At 49.4% G+C, this 24,261-nt stretch overlaps 1 protein-coding gene across 1 annotated transcript in view; it reads right to left on the bottom strand.

The window, feature by feature from the left end:
* The window catches only part of Oct-tyrr (Octopamine-Tyramine receptor), a 60,514-nt gene that overhangs the window by 22,762 nt on the left and 13,491 nt on the right, over positions 1-24,261 (bottom strand). Inside the window, exon 2 of the mRNA XM_076812106.1 lies at positions 11,632-11,819. The gene's annotated coding sequence lies outside the window, so the exon portion shown is untranslated. The remainder of the gene's footprint in view (positions 1-11,631; positions 11,820-24,261) is intronic.

Raw genomic sequence — 24,261 nt, forward strand, 5'->3', positions numbered from 1 at the left:
CTTTTCTTCACTACACCCTGCACTGTTTTTAATTCATACAGCCCGACCGACTCGCTGTTGTGTTAAAAAACCACACGTGACTATTTTTAACGAATTCAGCTTGAAATGATATAAATCAATTTTTCACGAAAATTCCTTCATTATGGTTCGAATTACGTCGTTCTTGGTGTTAGTTTCATCGGCGAAACATAAGGAATCAATTGACGTCGTTTTCGCAAAGATCCGCTGAGAAATGCGGAACTCTTGGACATTTCTGACTTTTTAATGGTATTCCAACCGTTTCGAGGGTCGAAACCCATAAAATTCGGCGAGGCACTGCGGGGGGTTGTCCTCGCTACAGGGTAGCAGGCGTCGCTGGAGAATCACCCTGTATTGGTAAACAGGATGACTCGGAGGGTTGAGCTGTATGTATATTTAGCTAATCACACTATCTTTACGACTGCGGAGTGGGCTAAGCAAAGCACAGAAGTTGGCGAAGAAAGACGCAATGGTACTTTCGACCCCTCCGTATGCGTCATTCGTGCGCGCTCAGCCGGCTCAGCGTATACTCATTCAGGTCTGGATCCGGCTTTAGGAAGCGCGCTGGACAGAAATTCGACGGCGACCCGCCCCTCCCTCCCTCCCCTGGTTTTTCGCGACGTGCTTGGCGTTGAATCGTAGCGAGCTAAACACATAAATAATGGAGACCGGCGCGCCAGCGGGAAAGGCAATGAAGCGATTTGCTCAGGTCGCGTAAATGCCGCGGGGCGATGATTCATGACAGTCGGAGATCATGATCAAGAATATCGCAAACAGAGGGAAAACGGCGCTGCCCCCGGCGCGCGGCGGAGGCTTAACGAAACGCGTCCACGCGATTTACGAGCAGTCTGATATATTATGCATGATAAACAGACGGATGAATAATGCAGCGTGCAATTGGCGCGAAAAATAGGCGAGAGTAAATCGAGGCCGAAATATGTTCGCCGCGGTGGGTAGGTTCTTGAATGGGATGACGGCTTTATATTCGGGAATTATGTACAAATTCTGCTCCACCGTTTGAAGAGTCGTAGTGGGTGTGCTTTCGGGGCCGGGGATTCCAGAGAAGCTACCGGTAGGAACTAATCGGAATCAAGTTCTAATACTCCCACTGTCTGCAACAGGGTGCACGGATGAGGGAGCTCTGCAGCTGACAATCGATCGATTCTTACTAATCAAGTTCCAGCGGTCGATATCCCACGAGATAGCCTCCTTTTAACGCCACAGCTACCCTAGGGTGTCTCTTAAAATTCGACTTTTTAATTGACTGCGAGAAGTTTTTTTTAATTTCTTCCTTTCCACTTGTAGAGCACTCATTCGAATTTTCACCTCGATACGTTAAGTTCTGACCCTGCCACAATATCCTCGAGACGTGCAAAATAAGCGTAGGACCGCGCAACCCAACGGTCGACGACATTCGACAATCGGCATTCGACGTTGTCGCATTTTTTAAAAGAATGAGGATCGGTGCGGCGTCGCCGGCCGCGGAGATCGTCCCGAGACGTGAACACCAAGAGCGGATCTAGAGGGGGGCGATAGGGGCGATCTCCCCCCCCCCCAAGAGTAATAAAATAGAGAAATATTATGACACTGTGTACTATTCTGTATAAATAATTAATGTGAGTATAATTATTTAGGTTATAGTATCAGATAGAGATATTAAAATATAAATTACAAGCAAATTTTAAATCTTGTAAAAGAAGGTTAGTAAATGTAGTTATGTACTTTTACATATTTCACCCCCTCCACGGAAAGCTCCTGAGTCCGCCACTGGTGAACACGAATGTTGTACTTTTCTTATACTTTTCCCTCACCTCTGTGGTTACCATCCCTCCCGCGTAAGTAATATTTCGTTTAAAATGGATTTAAATATTCAAAAGAGCAGTGCAACGAAAAGAAAATTGAGACAAAGTATTTACTTATCGAGCTGAATTTATGCGAACGAACTTGCATTATTAAAAGAAAAAAAGAGAAAAAAAGCTTCGCAAGGGGTGTTACGAAATTTAAAAAAATCGGTATTACGAGGGACACCCTAAGCTACCCCCGAATTCGCGCAGCGCAAGTACACCATGCGGAAGATCCGACGGCACGTTCGAAGCATCGCTTTCGTCACGCTCCACGTCCACCAAGCTCAAAGTATCCAACTTTTCAAGTACCCGACCAATCATCGCGGGTCACGCCGACCCTTCGATCGATTCGAGGGGGGGGGGGAGGGGAGGGCCCGTCAACGCCGAGCACGATGCATCCGCTCGCTGAAAGCGGGGTTAAAACGTGGCGGCGCGAAAAACCTGGCGTGAAAGCGGGCCTCGAGTGAAAACCACCCTGTCGAAAGTTCGTGCGTCTGGCGAGCAAGCTTTTAAGGGTGGCAGGTCGGGCACGAGTTTATGGTATCGCCGGAAACAATGTCGGCGACGCGGCGCACTCAATAATTGTGAGAAGCAACTGAAACGCCACGACGCAGCCGGGAGTTTCGGTTTTTGCGACGGGACAGATGGTCGCGCGAAAGGGGTGCAGTGGCGACGTTGAACGATGGAAACAGGATTTGTCGGGCCACGATCACGTCCTGAGGACCCTTTGCGACCGCGGCGTCCAACTGTTTACAAATCGCGGGGAAACATTGCCAATTAAACACTGCGGCGAGCACCCCGGCTTGTTCGAGTTGATTTATCGCCGCGGGGCCGCGATATGAATCAATCGGGGAGTTGGCCGGGTGGGGGAGAGGAGGAGGAATCCTTTCGAAGCGTGGATCCTACGGGCAGGATGGTTAACGTTGTTCCTAACGAGTTGCATCGGCCGGTTTAACGCGTTCGGATCACGAACTTGGCCGAGCCAGGGCGGGGGGTGGTTTACGCGGGCGTGTATATACCTACAATTGACTCGATAATTGGTGTCCTGGCTAACGAGGGAACTACAGCCGGCCGACGAGCGAATTTTGGCCGTGGAATCTGTGAATACCGAGCGGGTAGTATTTCGGGTGAGTGGCACGCTCGGTGAAATATTAGGCTGATGCGGGTGAAGCGTCGTTTGTTCTTTCGACGGAGCTCCACAGTTGCGTAACGTTCGCGCAGCTTCCTGTATTCAAAACAGCGCCAGCTATTATCAAATCCCGGCGAATCACTGTCGTCAGTTTTCAGCGACGGTTGCCCCAAGCAGCTGTCGCGGGGATAATTATCTATCTCTAACACCGACGGCCACGAGCCTCGGCCGCTGTTAGCGAGCGGGGAATTAAATGGAAAGAGTTACTATGTCATTCTGCACAGTCCTCCAAGTACCGTCGCTGCGCGGAGCCGAGCTACCTCGTGCTCTTCTTATTTAACGCGGGCTTCGTAACGAGAGGCCACTGGGCTGGTTCGGGTTCCACAGAAATGAGGCAGTGGTCTGAGAGATCGTATCGTGTTTAATTAACATGGAGCTTTTCGGGCGGATTTTTAGTGCGCGCTGTGTTGAAGCTCAGCCTTCAATAGTTCCTCGTTACTTCTGCACGCTAGCTTCACCCTTGAAGGAACACCTCGCGCAACGATCGAACATCGGCTCCGCTTATGCTACCGTGCAGGGAAATCCAAGGAAATATTTATAACTATACCGCCAAGTTCAGGGGAAGAAAAAGGAAGACGCTCGGCTGTGGGCCGCCCAACACTTGTGGCTTACCGAGCAACTTTCTCAACCTTTTAAATACTGTACGAGCCGCCGGTCCACCGTGGATACCGGCTGTATTGTAATTCTATCCCTCGGCAAACCCCTTAACTTCCGCTACTTATTTACAGCAACTTTCTTTTCGCTTATCGCTCCGAGAGAAACTTCCCTCCCCGCGTAGGAAGAACGCTCGCTGGATAACCGTCCTGGCACACCCAGGCGCAACCCTCTCTTTACGCCCCGCGGATAGGAAAGTAAAGTAACCGGGCTTTGTCGCGGGCGTAAGCAGACCATTTTCACGAGCTGCGTCTCGCGGCGGAGAAAGTTCGCGCATCCTGACACGCGGAATTTGTTAAAAGAACGATAAGTCACGTCCCGGGCAGCTGCGAGAAGTTTCGTAACTCACCGCGGACATTATAAACTGTACGAGACAGTCGCAATTCCCCGCGCAACGGCCAGACACGGATGCTCCAACGTGCAGAGGATATCCGCGCGGGAAAAATGCACCCCCTTATCTCTACGCGTGGTTCTGGACGATACGACACGGCGCCCATTGGACCCGTTGCACGCGAAGAGTCGGCGAACAGGGGAGGCGTCTCTCTGCCTCCGGGGGCGAAGGAACGTGAAAATAAACGGGAAATAACGAGAACGAAGCGTCGAGTCCCGAATTCGCCATGGTGGAAATCTCGCTTGCACCGCCGTTCCCGAGCGCGTGTCAGGACACCTGCTGTATTTGCAGAAAATATGATACATTCTACAGACTCGATACTTTGCATTTTAATTTGAAACACCAAACGAAGTAGAATCTCTTAGAGTTCCCCGATAAATTTGCAACGTTCTTCGCAATTATTCCACGCAGAGTAGGTGTCCCAAACTATTCACGAACGGCTGTCTACACCAGAAGCAGGGATTCTTCACGGCCTCGGGACCGTGCGGCGTCCAAGTCCGCGTGAATTATCCGAAAATTCGCTGCACGTGCCCCGGAGGGGGGGGGGCAGGCTTCATCGAGCACCGCCAAGCGTGAGATAAGTCCGTGCATAATCAATGCATTCCATTTCGCGTGGCCTGGCGTGATATGGCATGGCCTAGCGTGACGTGGCCAACTATGATTCTGCATTCGTGCGCTTTCCAACGTGATTCCAGGCCGCGAGGGTCGCCGGCGCAAACTTCAATCTGCGAGGGGAATAGGGATTTTCAAGGACTGCTTCAAACTTTCCGAATCTCGGCCGGGCTTTCTTCGTCGCGCAATAAAAGTCGCGCGCGGGGCTAATTACGGCTCGCCTCGGCCCCTGGATCAATCATAACACGGCCCTGTTATTCCCTGGCGCCAGGATCGACCGAAATTCGTCTGGATCCGTGTGCGAGCATTCGCGCGGCTTCGTGCTCGATTCCAGCCCCGTCCATGGGAGCTCTGTTAATTTTAATGTTCGCAAATGGAGCGGGAACGCGCGGAGGGGTTTTTCGCGAAGCATACGCGCCGCGTCGGCCCTCTTCTTTCATTAATAAGCAGACTGCACAGGGCTTAGCGGACGTGTGCTCGGACTGGAAAGTAATATGACCCCGAAAGGTTTAAGCGCGGACCTTGTTGACGCTTTTCAAATTAATTGATCGATGGAACAGGCTTCGGCTGGCTCTTAGTTGCGGCAGCATCCCCTTTTAATTTCATAGCGATGCTGCTCCCGATCCCAGAAGCTACCGTTTCCGCTGCCATGCGCATCCGTCCGCGACAAGACTGTTTAGCGTAATTTCAAATATTTAATACGCGCACCATCTATCACAGCTGGCGCGCTCAGGCAAAAAACCGACGCCCGGCTCGCGCAGTTTGCTAATTATCGCGTAATCTCATCCGGGGGACTCGCGTGCAGAGCAAAAGCGGCGTAATGAGTCCCTCGGGGAAGGCAGAAAAGAATCAAGGACGATCGTTCCGATCGTATTAACAACCCCACCGTGACGTTCTCGCTGCTCCGAACGGTGAACACTCTCCGTCGCATTATTTCCTTACGAGCGACTTGGGTAGACTTTACGGGGTGATGTAATAATCGCTTCGCCGTTCGGTGATTGAGAGAATCTTCTCCTTTCTATGAGGGAGGAGCACAGCTAGAGAAAGGCGCACCGAAGCTGGAAAATATCGTTGGCAAGGACAATTCCGCGTTACCGCGATTCGATTCCGAGCTGATCGGGCAGGAAGTTCGAGGTTCAACGAGATACGGACTCGAAGGCACGGTGGTCCATTTGTTCGAGAAGTTTTCGCAAATCTCCGAAGGGATCGCGGTCGGGCGGCTGCACTCCTTCGCCCTGTTCGCGAGCCCGATCGCGATAAATTTCGTTATCGGAAACGCACCAGCCAGTTTCGACGAAGTTACAAATTACAGTTTACCTTCGCCCAATTACCAGTCAGATTACGCCCACGCGCCGCGCACTCGTAATCGGATGCAATCCGATCTTTAATCGCGTGGCCGCGCGATTAGACACGTACACAGACCGCTGTTTAAATAGACCGACGCACGTGATCAAATGCTGTTTCTTTCCTCTCCCTATGTTAGTTACGGAAGTTGTTCAACGTGCTCCCCGTTTCGCTGAATCAATCATTAATTATCGATATCCCAGGACCTCGTTATATTCATAAGCTTTTACTTACAAGGGCAGGACACCATGCGCTAGACGCCGATTTTGACGAGCCCTGACACGATGAACCTATGTCGAAAATAAGTAAATAGGTGTCCGAGCGTTTCAGCCAATAGGCTTTAATAATAGAGATATTTACATGGGAATTATTAAGAATTTCATAGTGACCGTGGGGCTTTAGTGGGTAAAAATCACACACTACCCTGGCACCCCCGGGGGAGTCCCCTCTGAAGGAGTCGGGGTGCCTTTTAAAGATTTCCTCAAGTTAAAAAAAAAATTATGAAAAAAAATAATTTATAAAAAAAAATTATAAAGTTTTTCTTTAACGTGGAGACATCTTCAAAAGGCACCCCGACGCCTCCAGAAGGGAATCTCCCGCGAGCGCCAGGGTAGAATGGGATTTTTACCCTCTAAAATCCCACGGCCACTATGAAATTTTTAATAATTTCCATGTAAATATCTCTATTATTAAGGCCTGTTGGCTGAAACGCTCGGACACCTATTTACTTATTTTCGACATAGATCCATCGTGCCAGGGCTCATCAAAATCGGTGTCTACCGCATGCTGTCCTCCCCTTGTTAATATTCAATTTTAATTCCACTCCAGAAGCACTCGTTTATAGTCTCTTCCTCCCGTCCAACGTAAGTTGTGGCAAACAATTAGCCGTCCAAGAATTCCACTGTAATTGCGCAACGTCGCGTTCCGCGCGGAAATTCCACGGATCCGCGTCGCGAAATCCAAGTCGAACTCTCGTGACAAGCAGAAAAGAGAGGGCCGTAAAAATGTCCTGCGGTAGCTGGCATTGAAGCGGGGGTCTCCCGTCGCTGTGTCTCCACCATTTTCCTGAAAACCGCGGCAACAAAACCGCCGGATAATGCGGACAGGCCTCCGAGTCCTCGCGGCCGTAAGAAGCAGAGTTTTATGAATTTCTCCACGAGCCAGCCGACTTTCATAAAACATTCAGGTCCGAATGGCGGGCGGGGGGTAGGTCTCATGCACGCCGCTAGTATCGTGGGTCTTTCTCGCTTTTCTTCCTCGTCTTGACGAGGAGTCCGGTCTTCTCTCCTTTTGAAATTGCGCGGGGAGAGGCGGCGGTAGCAGTGGACTCGTATTCGCCCCGTATTCCCTCGGCCGTAAAAACATTCACCGCCGGTGCGGGCGAATTGTGTTCCCCGCGACGAGGCAGCGGTGCAGCCCGACGGAGCAAACACACGGGACTAACAATTTTTTACGACAGCCCGGGTAAAGTGGGCACGAGGCGAGCGCGCATTCCGAGAGAGACTAGACGGCACTCCGTGCTCGGAAATAGACCCGATGATCCGGCGGAAACGATCGCTCGTGAGGGGGCAGATCTAAACCGTCCTTTCGACTATCAGCCTTCTTTATTCGGTAAGTTGCATGGGTGAATTCTGGGCGATGAATGCGTTAAGTAGACTGTACGGGGAGAGTAGGGGAGACCGGGGCTAGTTGACTAATTCTTAACATTTCTAATTTTTATAAATAGACCACTTGTATTTTGCTGGCTTGGTGGACACCAAAAGTTTACAAATTTCATTAGGTCTGCAGGCTTTATTTTTAAAATTGTTTTAATTCAGTCTAGGTCGTAGATTTTATTATGTTTAGAGTAGTGAGACGAATAAGTCAACAAACCTCGACTGTGGTTATATATATATTTGTAAACTTTTGGTGTCCACGAAGCCAGCAAAATACCAATGGTTTATATATATATATAAACCACAGTCGGGGTTTGTTGACTTATTCGTCTCACTACTCTAAACATAATAAAATCTACGACCTAGACTGAATTAAAACAATTTTAAAAATAAAGCCCGTAGACCTAATGAAATTTCTAAACTTTTGGTGTCCACCAAGCCAGCAAAATACCAATGGTCTATTTATAAAAATTAGAAGTGTTAAGAATTAGTCAACTAGCCCCGGTCTCACCTACGCTGTCGATGGGAAGAAGGAGACGTATCAATTTTAATTATGCAGATGGTATTCAGCGCCATAACAAGAGCAAAGCCACCATAAAGGGTGGCGAGTCACGCCCTAGGCTGGCGCGAGTGTCCGTCAAACGATACTCTATTCCGTTGAAGAAGCTAGAAGGAACTTCTCGCCGAGCACTTTATTTGTAAGAGGATTGATCCCCGATAGCGGCGACTTTATTGAAAAATAATACTATTCTAGGGAACGTATTGCGGCGAAATCTCGATAAGGCCGATTCACCGTCGATCCTTCTCGACAGCCTGGCTCTCAACCCACCCCTTCCCGTTCGCGATCCTGAATACACACTTTCTTAAAAAGGATTCAATTTTTTCAATCCTCCTCCCCGGTGCCGTTCCCCATTCCGTTTCGTGGCTTAATCCCGCGATAAGGCTATTAAATCGGATAACCGGCGTTCGCGGGGGCGCGACGGAAAGTCGGGGAATCAAAAGTCAAAGTACGTATCGCGAGAATTAGAAAGCATCCGGGGAACGAAAAATGGGGCAAGGCTTCGGGGTGCGCGTGCACTCTTCCGCAGGGGTGTATATATGCAACAGCGAGCCTCTCTCGTCCGTCGAGCAGACGAAGACGAAACGGTGTTAAAGAGAGAAAGGCAGAATCGAGGGGGGGTGAAGAAGGTAAATGCATTGACCCGCTAGACGGTTCTTTATTGCTTTTAGCGGCGAGGCTCGCGCTGAAGACCAACATTTCCTTAAAACAGAGCCGCGGGTACGGGAGAGCCTGCGAGCGATTGCGGTTTCATTTGTCAGACTGCGCACAGCTTGCCGGCGTGACATTAAATCGTGATTCCTCAAAGGCTCCTTGTGTTCGGGACGCGGCGTCAACATTAGCTTCCATTTTACCGGGTTCTCGGTGTAAAAAAAAGAAAAACAGTTTAAAATTTGTCAACCGTCAAAGCGACGAGGGTAGGGTGGCCAATTCTAAAGCACCCCTTTTTCGTGTTTCACGTGGCACGGGGAAAGTTGGAGCGAAAATTCCGGACTCCACCCCTCCTGCTTGCCCCCCAGCTACGAAGTCAGCCTCGCGGGGGTTAATTAATTCGCTTTCCATTTGTCGGGGCCGCAGTAAAGCATTTCGCAAATCGCCATTGTTCGACTGTCAGGCTGTTCATTCTGCCGCGCGTCTCCGGCGATAAAGCGAAGGTGGCTGTTGTCCTGGGGATCAATTGATACCCACGCGCGTTAGGATCCGAGTGTATTTTACGGGGGTGCAGCCTGCGGCGGGCGGAGGGGCTGTGTTTCGTGGGTCGATACCTTCGAATTCGACGATCGACCCGTTAATAAAGTGACAATGAGCGCCGCTTCGACCGCGGAACGGTTGCCATTCCGAGCGGTCCTGGGGGTTTGTCTTTGTCGTCGTGGCAATCGATAGAGCTTAATTGACTCGAACATGAGGGAAGCATTCGTACGTTCGCCGTTACATCGACTTCGACGATGAACCGGGTCACGGTTTCGGCTGGTGTTCCGAAATTTTCGAGGGCCAGTCGAGAAGCGTAGCCGGGGAAACTCGATCGCGCGGTTTCCACCCCGTCCCCGATCGTTAATTCGAAAACCTGAGGAGAACTTTCACCCTTACGGCGTTTCTGCCCTCTGTAGCAATTAATTGTGCAAATACCGTTTGTAATTGCGATATTTCCGCGGCTATAGGCGGCTCTCGAGAATGCGCCAAGTAGCAAAGATGAAAGAAATACTATTAATTTCATTCGTTCGAAGAGGAGCCGATTTTCTATGCAAAAGCGGGTTAAAGTTTCCCGTCAGATGCCTGCTTTTCGAAGAACTCAATTGTGAGGAGCGCGTCTGACCATTGCTCGACATTACTACTCGCGCGACGGCTTTTCGCGAGCACTGACTGCGCCGCGCTTTAAATACTCCTGTGTTCCGTTCTCACGGACTATTTACTTTGCCCGGCATTAGGAATTACTAACAATATCATCCTCGCCCGACCCTTCGCGCCAATAATACCCGGATATTCTGAACGCAGTGAAGTTTCTTTTCCGCTCGAGATAGCGCAACGCTGGAAACGGTGTGCACAGTGGGAAACAAGAGACGGCAAAGGAGAAGAGCGTTACGCGAAGCACGGATAGACAATTGACTGCACAATGGGCCGGATAAAGGGGCCACAGTGACGGCAGTTCCACGATTTAAATCATCGAATATGCGCTCCATTATCCGCGCTCAAAGTGACGAATTAAAGCCCCAATTACTGCTTCGATTAATGACCGTCACTGTGGTCAGGCGCACGGGCAGAATTTTTCAAACCCCGGATCCCCGAGCGCGCGATCCTCCTTTTTTGTTCTCCGCTCACTCGGAAAGAGCGAAGCTCGCGCGCCAGCGCGAAATGAAACGGAATAAACCGACTGGGCGATTAATCATCTGGTTAAAAAGCTCGTGAGCGAGAGAGGATTAAACGCGGCGAGACCACGGGCAGGAAACAAGGCGGCCCTTGCGCGGCCCGCCGCGGAAAAGTGTTTCCCAGCGATTGTATCGGACCCGAGCATCCTGAATATTTTAATCGTGTCAAGCGCTGACAACGGAATAATTTATGGGCAATCGGGGCAGCGGTGACGTTTCGACGAAACCGCGGCCCGAAATTACTCGAACGAGATTACCCCCGCGCTTCGCCGAGGGTGGAAACGTCCACGGTGGGAGAGCCAGGATTCAACACACCCCTCCGCTGTTCGTAGCACGGTCACAGGATTTCTGACACCTCCAGCCGGTCAGATAGAGAGTTATGGAGACGTTCATAATGTTTTACGGCCCCGAGATACGGAACGGTAATAAATTATGCAATCTTTCGCGCCATTGTTTGCCCAGGGAAAGCGGGGCGCTGCCGTGTACTTCCTGCCACCGGAAGCTGCATCAAGCACCGTGGGTGTCCGGCGCCGTGCTACCGCGAAATTTCTGAACGTCGTGGGACTTAATACCCAACGACACCTCCTCTACAATCCTGCCTCCTGATCGTAGACGCAAATGCAGCTGGGCAGCTTTGGCACGGACATGGACCTCCACTGGGTTCTAACGTTTCAACCCTCCCGTCAATCTTTTATTTCAAAGTTCCTCGTCGAGCTTCTGTCCGATACTAACTTGCTGACTCGCTGTACATGTATTATGACCAGGGCGGTACGCTCGGGGGTTATATTCACTGATCGCTAGAAATAAGCTTGGGCAATTTGGAATGAAATGCTTCTGTCGAAACTCAGACGGACGTTTACGAGTTTTATAAGAAGTCTGTTCCCTTCGTCATCAATTTCGAGGGTTCCCAAGGAAATAAAGCCTTTCTTTTTCCGCTCCTCCGAAAGCTCCGCTCGGGAATCCCTTGCCCGGGGAAATAATATCGGGGATGACAATACTCACGATCGAATCCAACGCCACTCTCCCAATAGCCGTCGTCCGGTCTTCTCTGTTCGAGGCCCGACCGTCGAGTGTCCGCCGCGCGTCACATTTTTGGTCGTCCGTTTCCGGTAATCGGGCCTTCGATCGGTCAGTATCGACGGCCGACGTGGCCGGGCCGGATCATCAATTCCTATCGTAGATTATATTGCCTGCAACAGAAATGAAAGGCCGGAATGACGTCGGGCACTTTTCCGCTGGGAAGAACGCGGGACAGTTCGCTAGCGACGGGATTCGTCAATCACGGAATTGAATGTCTCGAGAGGAATTCGTTGGACTCTACGCAACGTCCACCGCGCGGCTAGGATTTATGCGCTCTGTGCGACTGGCGAAGCGTCGGCACAACGAAAAACTGCGACCGAATGGAACCGTGAACGACTGGAAGGGGGTTGATTGATCACCTATCGAAACAGATTTCCGTTTCGTAGAATTCAAGTTGCCGGAATTTCTCCGCGGGAGGAAGAACGTGCGTAGTAATTATTTCCCAGGTGCATCGCGCTCGCGTAGGATTTCGCTGAGCGTTGACACGGTCAGGTCCGCCCGACGAAAGACTGCCAGCAGCGCGAGCTCCTTCTCGCCTGTCAAGCGGAATGTTGCGAACGAAACTCGATTCGACGCCAGCGATTCGGAAATTTCGCCTCACCTTCGGCCTCCGGCGACGCAAACGAATAGGATTTCACCCTGGGCAGGGGGTAGAGGGGAAATTTAATTCGGGTCTTAACCCAGTTCCGGAAGAATGCGCGCCGGAGGAGAGTCCCGAAACGACCGTCGATACGGTTTGCATCCGTTGCAAGGACGTGTCGAAGTGGCTCATATCGACGAGCTAAACACACAGGGAACTCGAACTTAAGTGCCCAATGCGGCGAGGAGGGACCCATGGCCGTCGTAAAACAGAGCCGCCCGAGGAAACCTCTCTTTAAGGGGTTGTACCTAGTCAGGCGGCCGAAAAGAGGCGAATGTTTGTGAATTTTTTTTGACAAAACGAAAGCATATATTCTTACGGAACTTTTTGCTCTTAAAAGAGCAATGTTTAAAGAACATTTGGTAATTTTTTCGTAGAAAAATATTTATGTTTATAATAATGGCGGCTATTTAAATTTGAAATCCTGATTTTTTCGTGCAAAAATCACGCGAACGAAATCAGGATTTCAACTTTAAATAGCCGCAATTTTGTTTTAAATTAATATTTCGGAAATTTCCTCCGCCAATCAGAGGATACATTAATATGTTAACGAAATATTTTTTGTACTTTTATTTTAGATAACCTGCTTCCGAATGACAGTGCTCACCGCAAAAGCAAATTTTTAAAAAGGCTTCTTGAACGTGGGTTGTTACTTTATTATAAACTAAATATTTTTCCACGAAAAAATTACCAAATGTTCTTTAAACGTTGCTCTTTTAAGCGCAAAAAGTTCCGTAACAATATATGCTTTCGCTTTTTAAAAAAAAATTCACAAACTTTCGCCTCTTTTCGGCCGCCTGACTAGGTATAACCCCTTAAGGGAATTTGGCCCCAAATTCCCGGGATTTAATACACTTCCCCGAGCTCGCTCGCAGACAGACTTAGAGATACTGCCAGGAAATTAGCACTGTTACGGTAACGTCGTCTTCCCAACTATGAAATCACTGACTATACCCGTTACGTCTGACCTATTTAGATTGCGTAGGGAGAGATACCGTGCGTCCCTGTAACTGTTTCTATAGAGATTCAAATGAAGTTTGAGGGAAGGTGGAAATACCTGATCGCATTTCGTTAAAGGAATCAGGCAACCAGCAATAGCACTCCAGATACGTTGCATTCGGCAGGTGGCTTTATACAGAGAAAGGAGGACTTTTACGTCACAGTTTGGTTTACATCCAATCAAAGGGAGAACTCAGCGAAGGAAGTAAAGCCATGGAGGAATAAAGAGTTTAAAAATAGGCAATCCTGCGCAGAATTTCCCGCTGTTCTCGACTACCCTCCTATCCCTGGCATAATGGATTGCAAAGTCAGGAATTTCGATCTTTACAGCCGCTTCCGATAACGGCCCCCTATAGTTTATGTCATCCCAGGGAGCAGCGCGAATCAAACTGTCTTTACGACCGGACACACGCCAATGAAACTATTCAACGTCTGATTGAATCCTCGTAAAACGCCTCCCCCCATTCCGGTGAATCCACGGTGAAGCGTAACTATACAAGAGAATCGCGATCCAGCGTCGAGCGAATCCACTGGCAAAGACGTCCGCGGCTCTGTTCCCTCCCCACCCGGTCGTTCGCAATTGTTCGCAGGCTGCATTATTAATTAACGCGGCGCGCATGTTAAACAGGTAATATCAAGTAATTATACGGCACATGATATAATTCGCGACGGAGCTGGGCTGGCTCGGTACACGCGGTCGACTAATCATTAATGCAAAAGTCAGGAAACGAGTGTATATTATTCGATGGGGGGTGGGTATCGACACTGTAGCGTATCAAACAATTTATCGCGTGTACCTGCGTGCGCGGTGAATGCCTGTAATGTTATTTATATCGCGTTATTGGGCGCGCGCGCTTTACGTTTACGAACGCAGAATTTTCCATTACTTCCGCCGAGTCGATTAATCGCGGCAGAAATGCGGCAAAATGCTGGCAATAAAACGAAAGGGCAGATGGAATTTGTTCGACGTTGTCGGCTCCGATAACCCGTGCGGCCATCGACAACACGGGGAATATCAACTTGGACGAGCCAGCTTGGCATCGATATTTTTCGGATAACACAAACGCATCGTTGTTTTCGAGTCCGTGGCAAACGCGCGGAATCACTGTCGCTGCCGGGACGCTGTCGATGGCTACGCGGCGTGCCCCTGCCACTTGTAACGCTCGCAGTCCCATTTGCCAATTCGGCTGGCAACTTTTTATTCGACCAGATCGTCCCGGCGGTAACGAACGCGCTACGCTCTGTTTACGGGCAACAAGCTAATTGATATAAAGCCCCGCGTTGCGTAAGAACGCGCCCTCCGGCTGACTTCCTTCGACTTTTACATCGCAATTGAATGGCTCCCCGCGATCCTTTGCGATCCTTTCGATGCACAAATTCCCGGCATGGAGGAATAGGCAATTTTCAACTTCAAAAGAAGCGAACACGTTAAAGGAGCGCGTATCAAAATGACGAACACGTATAACGCTCGCGTGGATCGCGCAGAATTTTTCAGCTCCACCGTTCCCCAGCGAGCGAGGCGATCGCTCCACGTTTCCTGGTCAGCGACGAATCAAAGGGGCCTGCGAGATTTCTGGCTATCCTCTTTGGAAGCTCGCAGCGCTCCGTGCTAGCTGTTGAAACGCGTTTCAGCCTCCGCGAGTAAGGAGCCCCTGTTACTTCGAGATTCCCTTTGATATCTCGCACGTCAGCTGGCGGACAACAACGGGCTCCTCCGGCAGGACGTGCCGCGGCGGACTGGCGCACAGATATAGGCACGCCTTGATCCCCGCGCGGTCGATCGTTGATCGTTTCTACCCTCGCGACTTCACCGGCGAGGGGATGCGGATCGAAATTATCGATCGGCCGTCGAAAGGGAAGGCCACCGGCGAGCGAAGGGACGGGAAAAACTTGGAATTAAATTAACTCGTCGCCAGCCGTGGGACAGTTGAAACGGCTCCTCTTGGGCCGACGTTTACGTATAAATGTAACGCTTTCATTGGCGCCCTGAAAGCCAGACTGCAGAGGAGCGCTGGCAGCGACACGATAAAGCTATTACGGGGGAACGATGTCAGCCTTACGGACCTTCCGCGTTGCATTTGAACCCGGTCATATTTGTCGCGGGGCGTGCGTCTACATCGCGAGATGTTAACCATTTCGCTGCGCATACATCCGAGCCTCGCTGCCAGGGAGCACCGTTTCGCGTCGACGGCGACGACACCGGCTCGATGGCGGGAGGGATTAGCTAGACAGAAGGGGCCGCCGGTTCCAAGACAAACTCTCGCGCCGTTACGAATGGACCGACGCCAGCGGGATTTCCAAGTCGGCACCGGATTGTAATCGCGACGCCAACCGTTCCCAGCGCCCCGCCCCGCGGATATATTGAATTGAAACGAGCCAGCGACTCGAGAGGGATCCGTTTGACAATTTTAAAGCCTCCGCGGTTTCGCGTATGATTAAACGCGAGAAACGACCGCGGCACTCCCAATACCGTGTCTAACCCGCCGTGAACGGGAACAATAACGATTTGCGCGCGGTGAAACGACCGCGAAATTATTCGCCCGATCCCTGCCCGGCTCCTCCACTGATGTCGCACTTTTTATTTCACGCAATTCCCTGCCCCGATGCTTCCCGGCGCCGTTTCCCGAGCGAGTCGCTGCGACACGGGATCCCCGAACGCGTACAGCGTGTTTCGCTGGTGATTACTGAGAAGCTGGCCTAATCACCTAGCTCCTGCTCGCGAAACACCGTCATAGAAGTATCGATCGTTTTCCAACCCCGTTCCGAGGACGACCCTCGCTTTCATCCCTCCGCAAAGCGGACCGACATGCTGCGAGTTAGCTACCAATGGCTGCCCTCTGTTTTTTGGACAATTAGCGCCGACGGTCTCGCGGACTTATCTGCGCGTAATAATGTAAACGTCCCCCTTTGTCCCCGGCTGCCTGAAAGTGCCAACTCCCCGAGTTCCCAACAGCGCCGCGCGCGCAACACTCAAACTTCACCCAGGGAAATTACAAACAACACCGACGATAAATTACCCGCGAAGCTCGCTAGTATTATGCCAGCGGGGCTTTATTTACGTTCACGCTGGCGCGCGAGGGTGGGATCGAGATTCGCATCGAGCCGATATAGCCGGCTGATAAAAACGACGCGCACGGGAGAGGTTTAACGATGTCACCGGGAGCGTGTAATAATTCTCCGCGGCGATCGAAGCGAGCGCCTGGCCCACCTCCTTGGAATCGACATCTCAGTCGCCCGTTCAAAGCGATTCACGACCCCCTGGTCGATCCTGCTCGTCATTCTCGGCGGTTCAGAACGGTGCGGCTGGCTTTACAGAAAAGGGGACGGTCGAGCCGGGGTCCAGGGACCGTGGAGAGGCGAGGGGGCGGAGAGGAGACGAAGCTGAGGGAGCGTTTAAGCTCAACGACAACGGCGGCCGCCGCTGCTGGCAAGCTTCCATTGGAAAATGAAATTCTTCGCGTAAAGTTCGACGGTACCGAGCGGACAGGTTCTAATGGAAACTAACGACTCTCTTGGAAACGAATCGCGGTTTCACTTTGGTGGCTGGCGCCGTTATTCGTCATTCACCCGCGAAAGGGGAAACTTTCCGAAAGGGACGGACACCTGTTCGTTCTCTTAAATACATCCGTGACACACATCTCGAGATTCGCCCTAAATGCAGAAGCTGCGGCTCAGCCGCTTGCACAAGCGAAAGCTCGAGGATACTGTTACAGGGGGGATGTGTCAAAAGCGTGGAATGAAAGTGGCTTGAACGATTCGAAAGGGGCTGCGTGCATGTGTTGCTCTTGTTACGGATGGCCACAATTTGATAATGAAACGTTTCCAGGCCAGCGGCGGGCTAAAAGTTCCCTCCGCGCATCGTGATTTATTACGCTCGTTCGCGTCGGGTCTCGAAAGGCAGCTTAAAGGATCGAGTGCAGCTAGATACTTTGGGAGGAATCTCGAATTCTATAACGCTCCGGGAGCAGGGCAAGCGGAAGGATGAGGTGGAACGGGGGAGGAAACTCTGAGGAAGAGTGGAACGGGGGAAAGAAAAGAGCAGAGAAAGGGTGGAAGGGATGGAAAAAACGAAGAGAGCTGGAAAAGGGAAACTAAGAGTAGCATAATGGCGCAAGAACATCGCGTTTATTATTTACAGTGTAAAACGGGGGGCGCGCACAAACGTTGAACGTAAGACGTTCATTTACGATTCTCCGAGATACGGTCCCCTTCCTTCTTTCCTCTGTCACTCCCTCCCAGGGGCCGCCGGAGCCACCGAGAACCTCTTTCTGGAAGATAGAGCACGGAAAAAAGTGTCAGGGGACCGGGGAAGAAAGTTTCGACCGCGGGATTCGGTCGCGGGATTTCGTTAAAGGAGTTTGCCGCCGCGTGGAAAACGGGGAAAACGTCGCCGAGGATGGAAAAGTCTGCAAACAAGGGGAGCTTTATCGACGTATGATTTTACGCGGGAAACAGAAGCTATCTACGATAAGGATGGATGGTGTACACTGTATCCTATCGGAGGAGGATATCTCGCTGGTGGATGTTGCTCGGCTGTCTCCAAGACATTTCCGATATCGATTTTCCCGGCATAAAGCCAGCCGCGAAATGCACATGGACACTTTCATTGTGTGTAATGAGAAAACTTCCAAAGGGTACAGTGAAATCTATGTGGAAGCTAACGCGCATTAAACGAGAATGGATCGTAGAATTCTATGATAGCTGGAGAGAGGTTCTATGTTGCTGTACGGCGATGAAGATAATGAGGATTAGAAGCTGTGGTGTCCTATCACCTCCTTGGGATAAGGCTACCTTACGATTCATCTAGGCTCAAGTGTCTCAAGCGTAGTTTAAGGGGTCATTCTACTTTGAACCGCCGAAGAATTAAGCTATATTTAAAGATATTTTTCTCACTAAATGCAACGCATAATGGATTAAATCTTTTTGGTATTTATTAAGCTGCTCTTATATTATACAAAAGAAAATTAAACAGAATTTTTGCTATTTGTTTTAATTGTTTGTTTACAGTGTCAATATGGCAGCTAAAAAAAATAACGTGTAACGGCGGACGAGCTTCGCGGGAGAACAAATAACTCGGTCATTTTTTAATATTTTTGTACAGTATTTATACAATGTATGCACCAATACATGCTCTACCCATAAGAAGAAAATAAATAATTTTCAACCTCATAGTATCGGTAAAAAAAATTCGTCTAGTTTAGTGCTGTTTCGAGCGCCTCAGGGTGGCGTGACCCCTTAACTGCCCTAAAATAAATGTACAGACAATTTCGGAAGAATAAAATTATAGAGAATTATATTTACACTGTCTTGCCATCGTGACCGCCTCCTCATCTAACAGAATCTCCCGATAAATCTGCTTTACCCTTCCACTATTCTGATTCGAGATCGTGTTTATAAAGATTGATAAAAAATAATCGCGGCTGCAAAACGGAAGACGGTGTTACAATGCAGGATAGGTATTTCCATTTTGAAATGTTGGTAGCGTCCTTCTCGCGTCGAATTCACCCCCTGTTTGCCATTCAAGCGTCATCCCCGAAGCGCGCAATCGCCTCCCGCGTGGTTCGCCTCGCAACCCTCTTGGGGTTCGTTCCTCGAGCATATTTACTCGCGACTGTACACACGCGCTGGTTATCGGGGGATGCCGATGCACTTTACCCGAAATTCTTCGGTAGCAATCCGGAGACAGGAAAGATGCGCGTGACAACCCACATGTTTGAATATTTCTCCCGGTAAAACGCCGCGGAGAGAGCTCGCGCTACTCCTGCAGCAAACTTAAAACCCATTTGATAACCTTGTTTTACTTTAACTCGTATTACCGCCACGCTTCCGCCCGCTACTCCAGGCTTCCGTACACAAAACCGATGTGCCATAAACCTCCGGACTGGCGCCGATAAATTCGGTCCTACAAATATTCTTACAAGTAAGAGGAACGTTTCTTCGCTCGCAAGTCCGTGTTCCCACCCCATCTAATCCGATATTACATCCTGTTCCCCGCGAGTACTCCCCAGAGATTTCCTCTTGGAGATAAAGTAAAGATGATACGTCGTTGAATCGAATAATCTGAACTCCCGGGGGATCATCGAACAGCCGCCGATGAACCGAGCCAAGGATCGCCCTCTCCCTGTCTAACAAATTGGATCGCTCCGATCGGAATTCGTATTCCTACCCATGCTGCAGCAGCATCGAATTTGCAGGGTTCGCGGGGCTCGTAACCGCCCGGAATCTCGTCACAAGCACAACGGGACGCAAAATAGACGGACAAGAGCGGATCGCTGTTGACTCTTCAACGGATCCTTTCCCATTTCATCCCCCACCAGCAGTTGAAATTCGACTACAAGGGCGCGGGAATATGCCGCCGCCTGTCGATACAATTTTTCACTCCACGGGCGCAATTTTTCGTCCCATCGAGCGTGTGCAGCTAAAGAAAACAGACGGCCCGCCGCTTCCGCGCCGTATTTCTTCCCGGGCGTCCATAAAATAGTCGGGACCGGCGTTTCGCGGCTCGATATTACAGGTTTATAGATTTTCGGCGTCTTCCGATCGAAACCCCTGGCCAACGCGCCTTCCCCAGGATAATCCCACCCCCCGCAGCAGCCGCGCCGTTTCGCCATATAAATATATTTTCCGGGTAGTTTATATTCATGAAACGGAACCGGTGGAATACGTTTCGGGGGATGGTTCGCAAAGAAGGATCATTATTTCGTTAGCCGCTGCGAAACTGGGTTTACGAGGCAGCCAGGTAAATTGAAAATTAGAAAGGTTTCAGAGGGCAGAAATGGGGAAGTTCCTGGACGTCGGGGAATTCGTATTACAGAAGTGAAACGGATGCGTTCTATGTTGATGAACGACGCTGAACTCGGCCTGGGTGGAGGAAGGTCTTGGAGGGAAGCGGACGGGCACGCGATAACGTCGAAAAGAAACGAGAAGTAAACTTGGTTATTGAATCGCTTGGCACGCGAGGGATGCAGCTCGTGCGCTGTCCACGGCGAGCTGCGAATCCTCCAAATACGTTTTCCATTTGGGGGTTGGAAGTATTACAAAAGAACCCTTAGAGCTGTGTACACGGCTGACGCTGTCAATAAGTACTCCGAAGTCTCTGGCCGGACGACAAACGATGGGTTACACTGTCGCGTAATTAAAGCAGACATTGGCCTCGATTGTTGCCGCTGGAGAGTGCGAAACACGGTTTCCTCTACGTTCTTGCCAACGGTGTGCTCGCCTTGAACGCTCCTGACGTTCTCCACGCGAGTTCCGAAAAGAAATAGGATTTTCAGGGCGCAGGAATTGCAGGAAAGGATTTTGGATATGTTTTCTGCGCGCCAGAAAGTGAACCTCTTGCTTTGAAATAGTGCGCTACAGTGGCTCGCATTAATCTTCGGACACTTTTTAAAATCGCATAACTTTTTTAGAATTCGTCCAAACGACTTGATTTTTTTTGAGAAGCTAGAAGGATTAGTTTGCTAACTGACGCGTTTCGTCGATTGAAAAAAAATGTATTTGGTTGGAATAGCGAAAAGAATAGTAAAGATCGATTTTTAAACTTTTTTTGTGAGCTTGTTATGAAAATTCAAAAAAAAACCGTTTGTAGATTGCAGTAAGTTGTATACGTGCCTAAAATTTCATTAAAATCGGTTAACGTTGCTCCGAGCTACAAAGTTTAAAGAACCGCTAAAATTCCCGAAATCAGCGATTCTCGACCTTATTCTGCGATCTTTAAACGTTTGTAGCTCGGAGCAACGTTAACCGATTTTGATGAAATTTTAGGCACGTATACAACTTACTGCAATCTACAAACGTTTTTTTTTTTATTTTTCATTAGAAGCTCACAAAAAAAAGTTTAAAAATCGACCTTTACTATTCTCTTCGCTATTCCTACCAAATACATTTTTTTTTTCAAAACGACGAAACGCGTCAGTTAGCAAACTAATCCTTCTAGCTTCTCAAAAAAACTCAAGTCGTTTGGACCAATTCTAAAAAAGTTATGCGATTTTAAAAAGTGTCCGAATATTAACGCGAGTCACTGTATCTACTAGCTCCTCGAGGCCGAAACAATGTCCCACCCTCGTCAAAACTATTCCTGTTGCTTTTGTCAGCAAAGTATACCGCGCATTTTTAATACACCCCTGTTATAGCGCGCTGATAAGTCAGCGAAGCTAATTGAATTACCAGCTGAGACGGTTGATGTAACGCGGTACTACACGGTGAAACTTGCTCGCTACAAGTTGCAGAAACGCAGACAAAGATTCAATGACTGCTATCGTATGACTGAACTTTCGAGAACAATTAAATTGCAGTTAATCCCGCCGGCGAAATTATATTCCCAAGTACGACCCCGCGATTATTCCGCTAACGGTGAAGTCGTCTTTACGTTAACGTCGCCGCGGAGACGAGGCTTTTCGGGACGGCAGTAAAAGTATCGTTTTATTGTAAACGGGGCACTAAATGGAAACTACAGCACGCGATACGCTCCATGTCGCTACTTGCCCTCTGACAAATCCCAACGGTGCCTGGAACTTCGGGGCGGCCGACGTTGACGATCCATTACTACTTGCGGCTGACAAATCCCCGCGCTATACCGTGACTACTTAATGTCCGATGCACGTCTTGTTAACCGGTAATTACATACCCGATTCCGGCGTTTACAATTAGCTTCCAAGTGTTGAATCGCCCCCATCTGCGTGGGGGCAGCATAAGATTTTGCTCACTATTAATTTTCATACGCCGCCTAGCCAGTCCAGGGATGCAAGACTGTCTTATACCACTTTTTCTAAATCGAATTTTGGCTGCTCTGATACGATTAATCGTATCGGTGAAGTAGCCAATAAGTATACCAGGTCATTTGATCTTTCCGAAAATATCTCACTCCGCACTCAAATGTCATCTGAGTATTCTAAATAATATACCGCGATTTGCTTTAGCTGTGATCTATTTTAGCTTGGTTGCTTTTTTCGTTCTCGAGTTTCTTTTTTTTTTCGTTGTTACTTTATGTACCCAGCGTCATCTGTCTTAATCTTCTTATTGTTTTTATATGTGGGGGAAAGGTGGGATAGTTGATCAGCGGGGATACATGATCACATCAGTTTTTTAATTAATATATTGACAATTTGTGCCTGCTGTCACGCTATCGTTGTAATGTTTGCATTATCGCAACACTTCACGTTGCAGTTTTCTTTTGGGAGCATAGAATAATGTTGTTAGAAGCTTCGATTTCGTTTGCAGCCAAAAAGTAAATATTAAATATTAAATATTGCAGGCACATAAACCACTTGCTTGAAACTTATAAATAAAGACACATATCGTTTTCAAATCCTGAATTCTGTTTTCAAAACGTTTTAAAGGCACGGTGCTACATCCTTAAAAAATGGATTTAACTGCATTACTTTTTATTAAGTTACACTGTAATGAAAACTTAAAATCGATTTTCTTGAAATGGCATTTTGGCGTATGTGCCTTTTTTTCCATCGAATGCCTGAATTACAAAGATTAGAGTCTTAGAGGGAGATACCGAGCTGCCTGGAAGCTATGCCTATTTTTACACCGAGCCTGAACTTCCTCGAATTTGTGTATCAAAGAACGCAGTTGACGGCTGTTAGAGCTTGTGAAAATGACAGATAAAAGCAGTAAATAGATCGTAACCGCGAAGCTTTCGATTTCTCTCCGCAGTACCGAAGATCTGTCGATAGTGATAAGCAATGCTGACTCGACTTTGCGAACTGTGACCAAGATATCGAGCACAAATAGAAGTCTGTGACCACGGCAAAACATTTATTGTCACTATTATTACGTGGCGACAGTTTCACTGGGACGCGAGTGGCACACGCGTTATCGGCTATTACTTATCGCTCGCCTAATACGACCAAGTCATCGACACGAAGGAAAAGTGGGTCTCTGATACCGGATCCAGATGAAACCAGCGTTCGAGTGGCCCAAAAATTTGCCCCTGCCTTCCTTTTCATCGTGTCTCGGAGCTGTGAATGATTCACGCTTCTCGCGTCGAGGCGGACAGGCTTGAATCGCGAATCGAAAGCAAGTGACGAATATAGGCGATCAATCTTTCTTAGAAAAAGGAATTGTCGCTTGCAGGATCGAAGGAAGCTCGTCGATTTGTCTTGGCCGTGACAGATGGAAGAACGCGGATGGACACGCTAAGAGAAAACGAATTAATCAAGAGGCCAAATAGTACATCCAGTCCCTCGAGTGGAAACTTCTCCTGCGTCGTTAACCCATTCATTGTGCAGATCGAATATTTAATCCTTCCACCCTGAAGAGGCCCGGCTCAGCTTCGATCACGTGCACGCACGCAACCCGACGATTCCTGAACTCCGAAGCAGACACACGTTGCAACCGCCATTTAACATACGCTTATCGCGCGGGGTGCACCGCGCGATTGAAAAACGTATTTGCGCACGCGAGCGGGTCGGATGGTTCGATGCAAATCCAATCCTCGTTCCTCCGTCTGCCGGAGAACAGCGGGCGGGGAGGCGTTCGTCGTCGAAGCTCGTCGAATCGACGTATACTTTCCATTATAAAGTTGGGGGGTGGCTTGATCCTCGCGGTGATCGTTTCCCCGTAGACGCAGGCTCTTGCTCGCCGCAGCTCGAACAGTAGCGTCGTTTACGAGTCTTTCTCGCGGGACAGGGAGGCGAAGAACGCGTGTCAATTACGTAGAACGCGATCATCGGGGACACAGGAGGCGCCGAACAACCCAGAACCGCGGGAGAAGAAAGAAACGAGGGCCGACAGCGGGGGTAGGGAACGCGATCGCGCGCTTTCAAAGTTGCCAGCTCGTAAGCGACGCATTCCCGTAATTAAAACCTTAATTTCCGTAACGAGTCCCCGCTTGTCCTCGCGTCTCATCGGTCACGACGTCGTTAGCCGCGAGTCCCTTTCCGACCCCCTCGTTGGAACGCACC

This window comes from Andrena cerasifolii, chromosome 5, assembly GCF_050908995.1.
Source record: "Andrena cerasifolii isolate SP2316 chromosome 5, iyAndCera1_principal, whole genome shotgun sequence".
Lineage (NCBI taxonomy): Eukaryota > Metazoa > Arthropoda > Insecta > Hymenoptera > Andrenidae > Andrena > Andrena cerasifolii.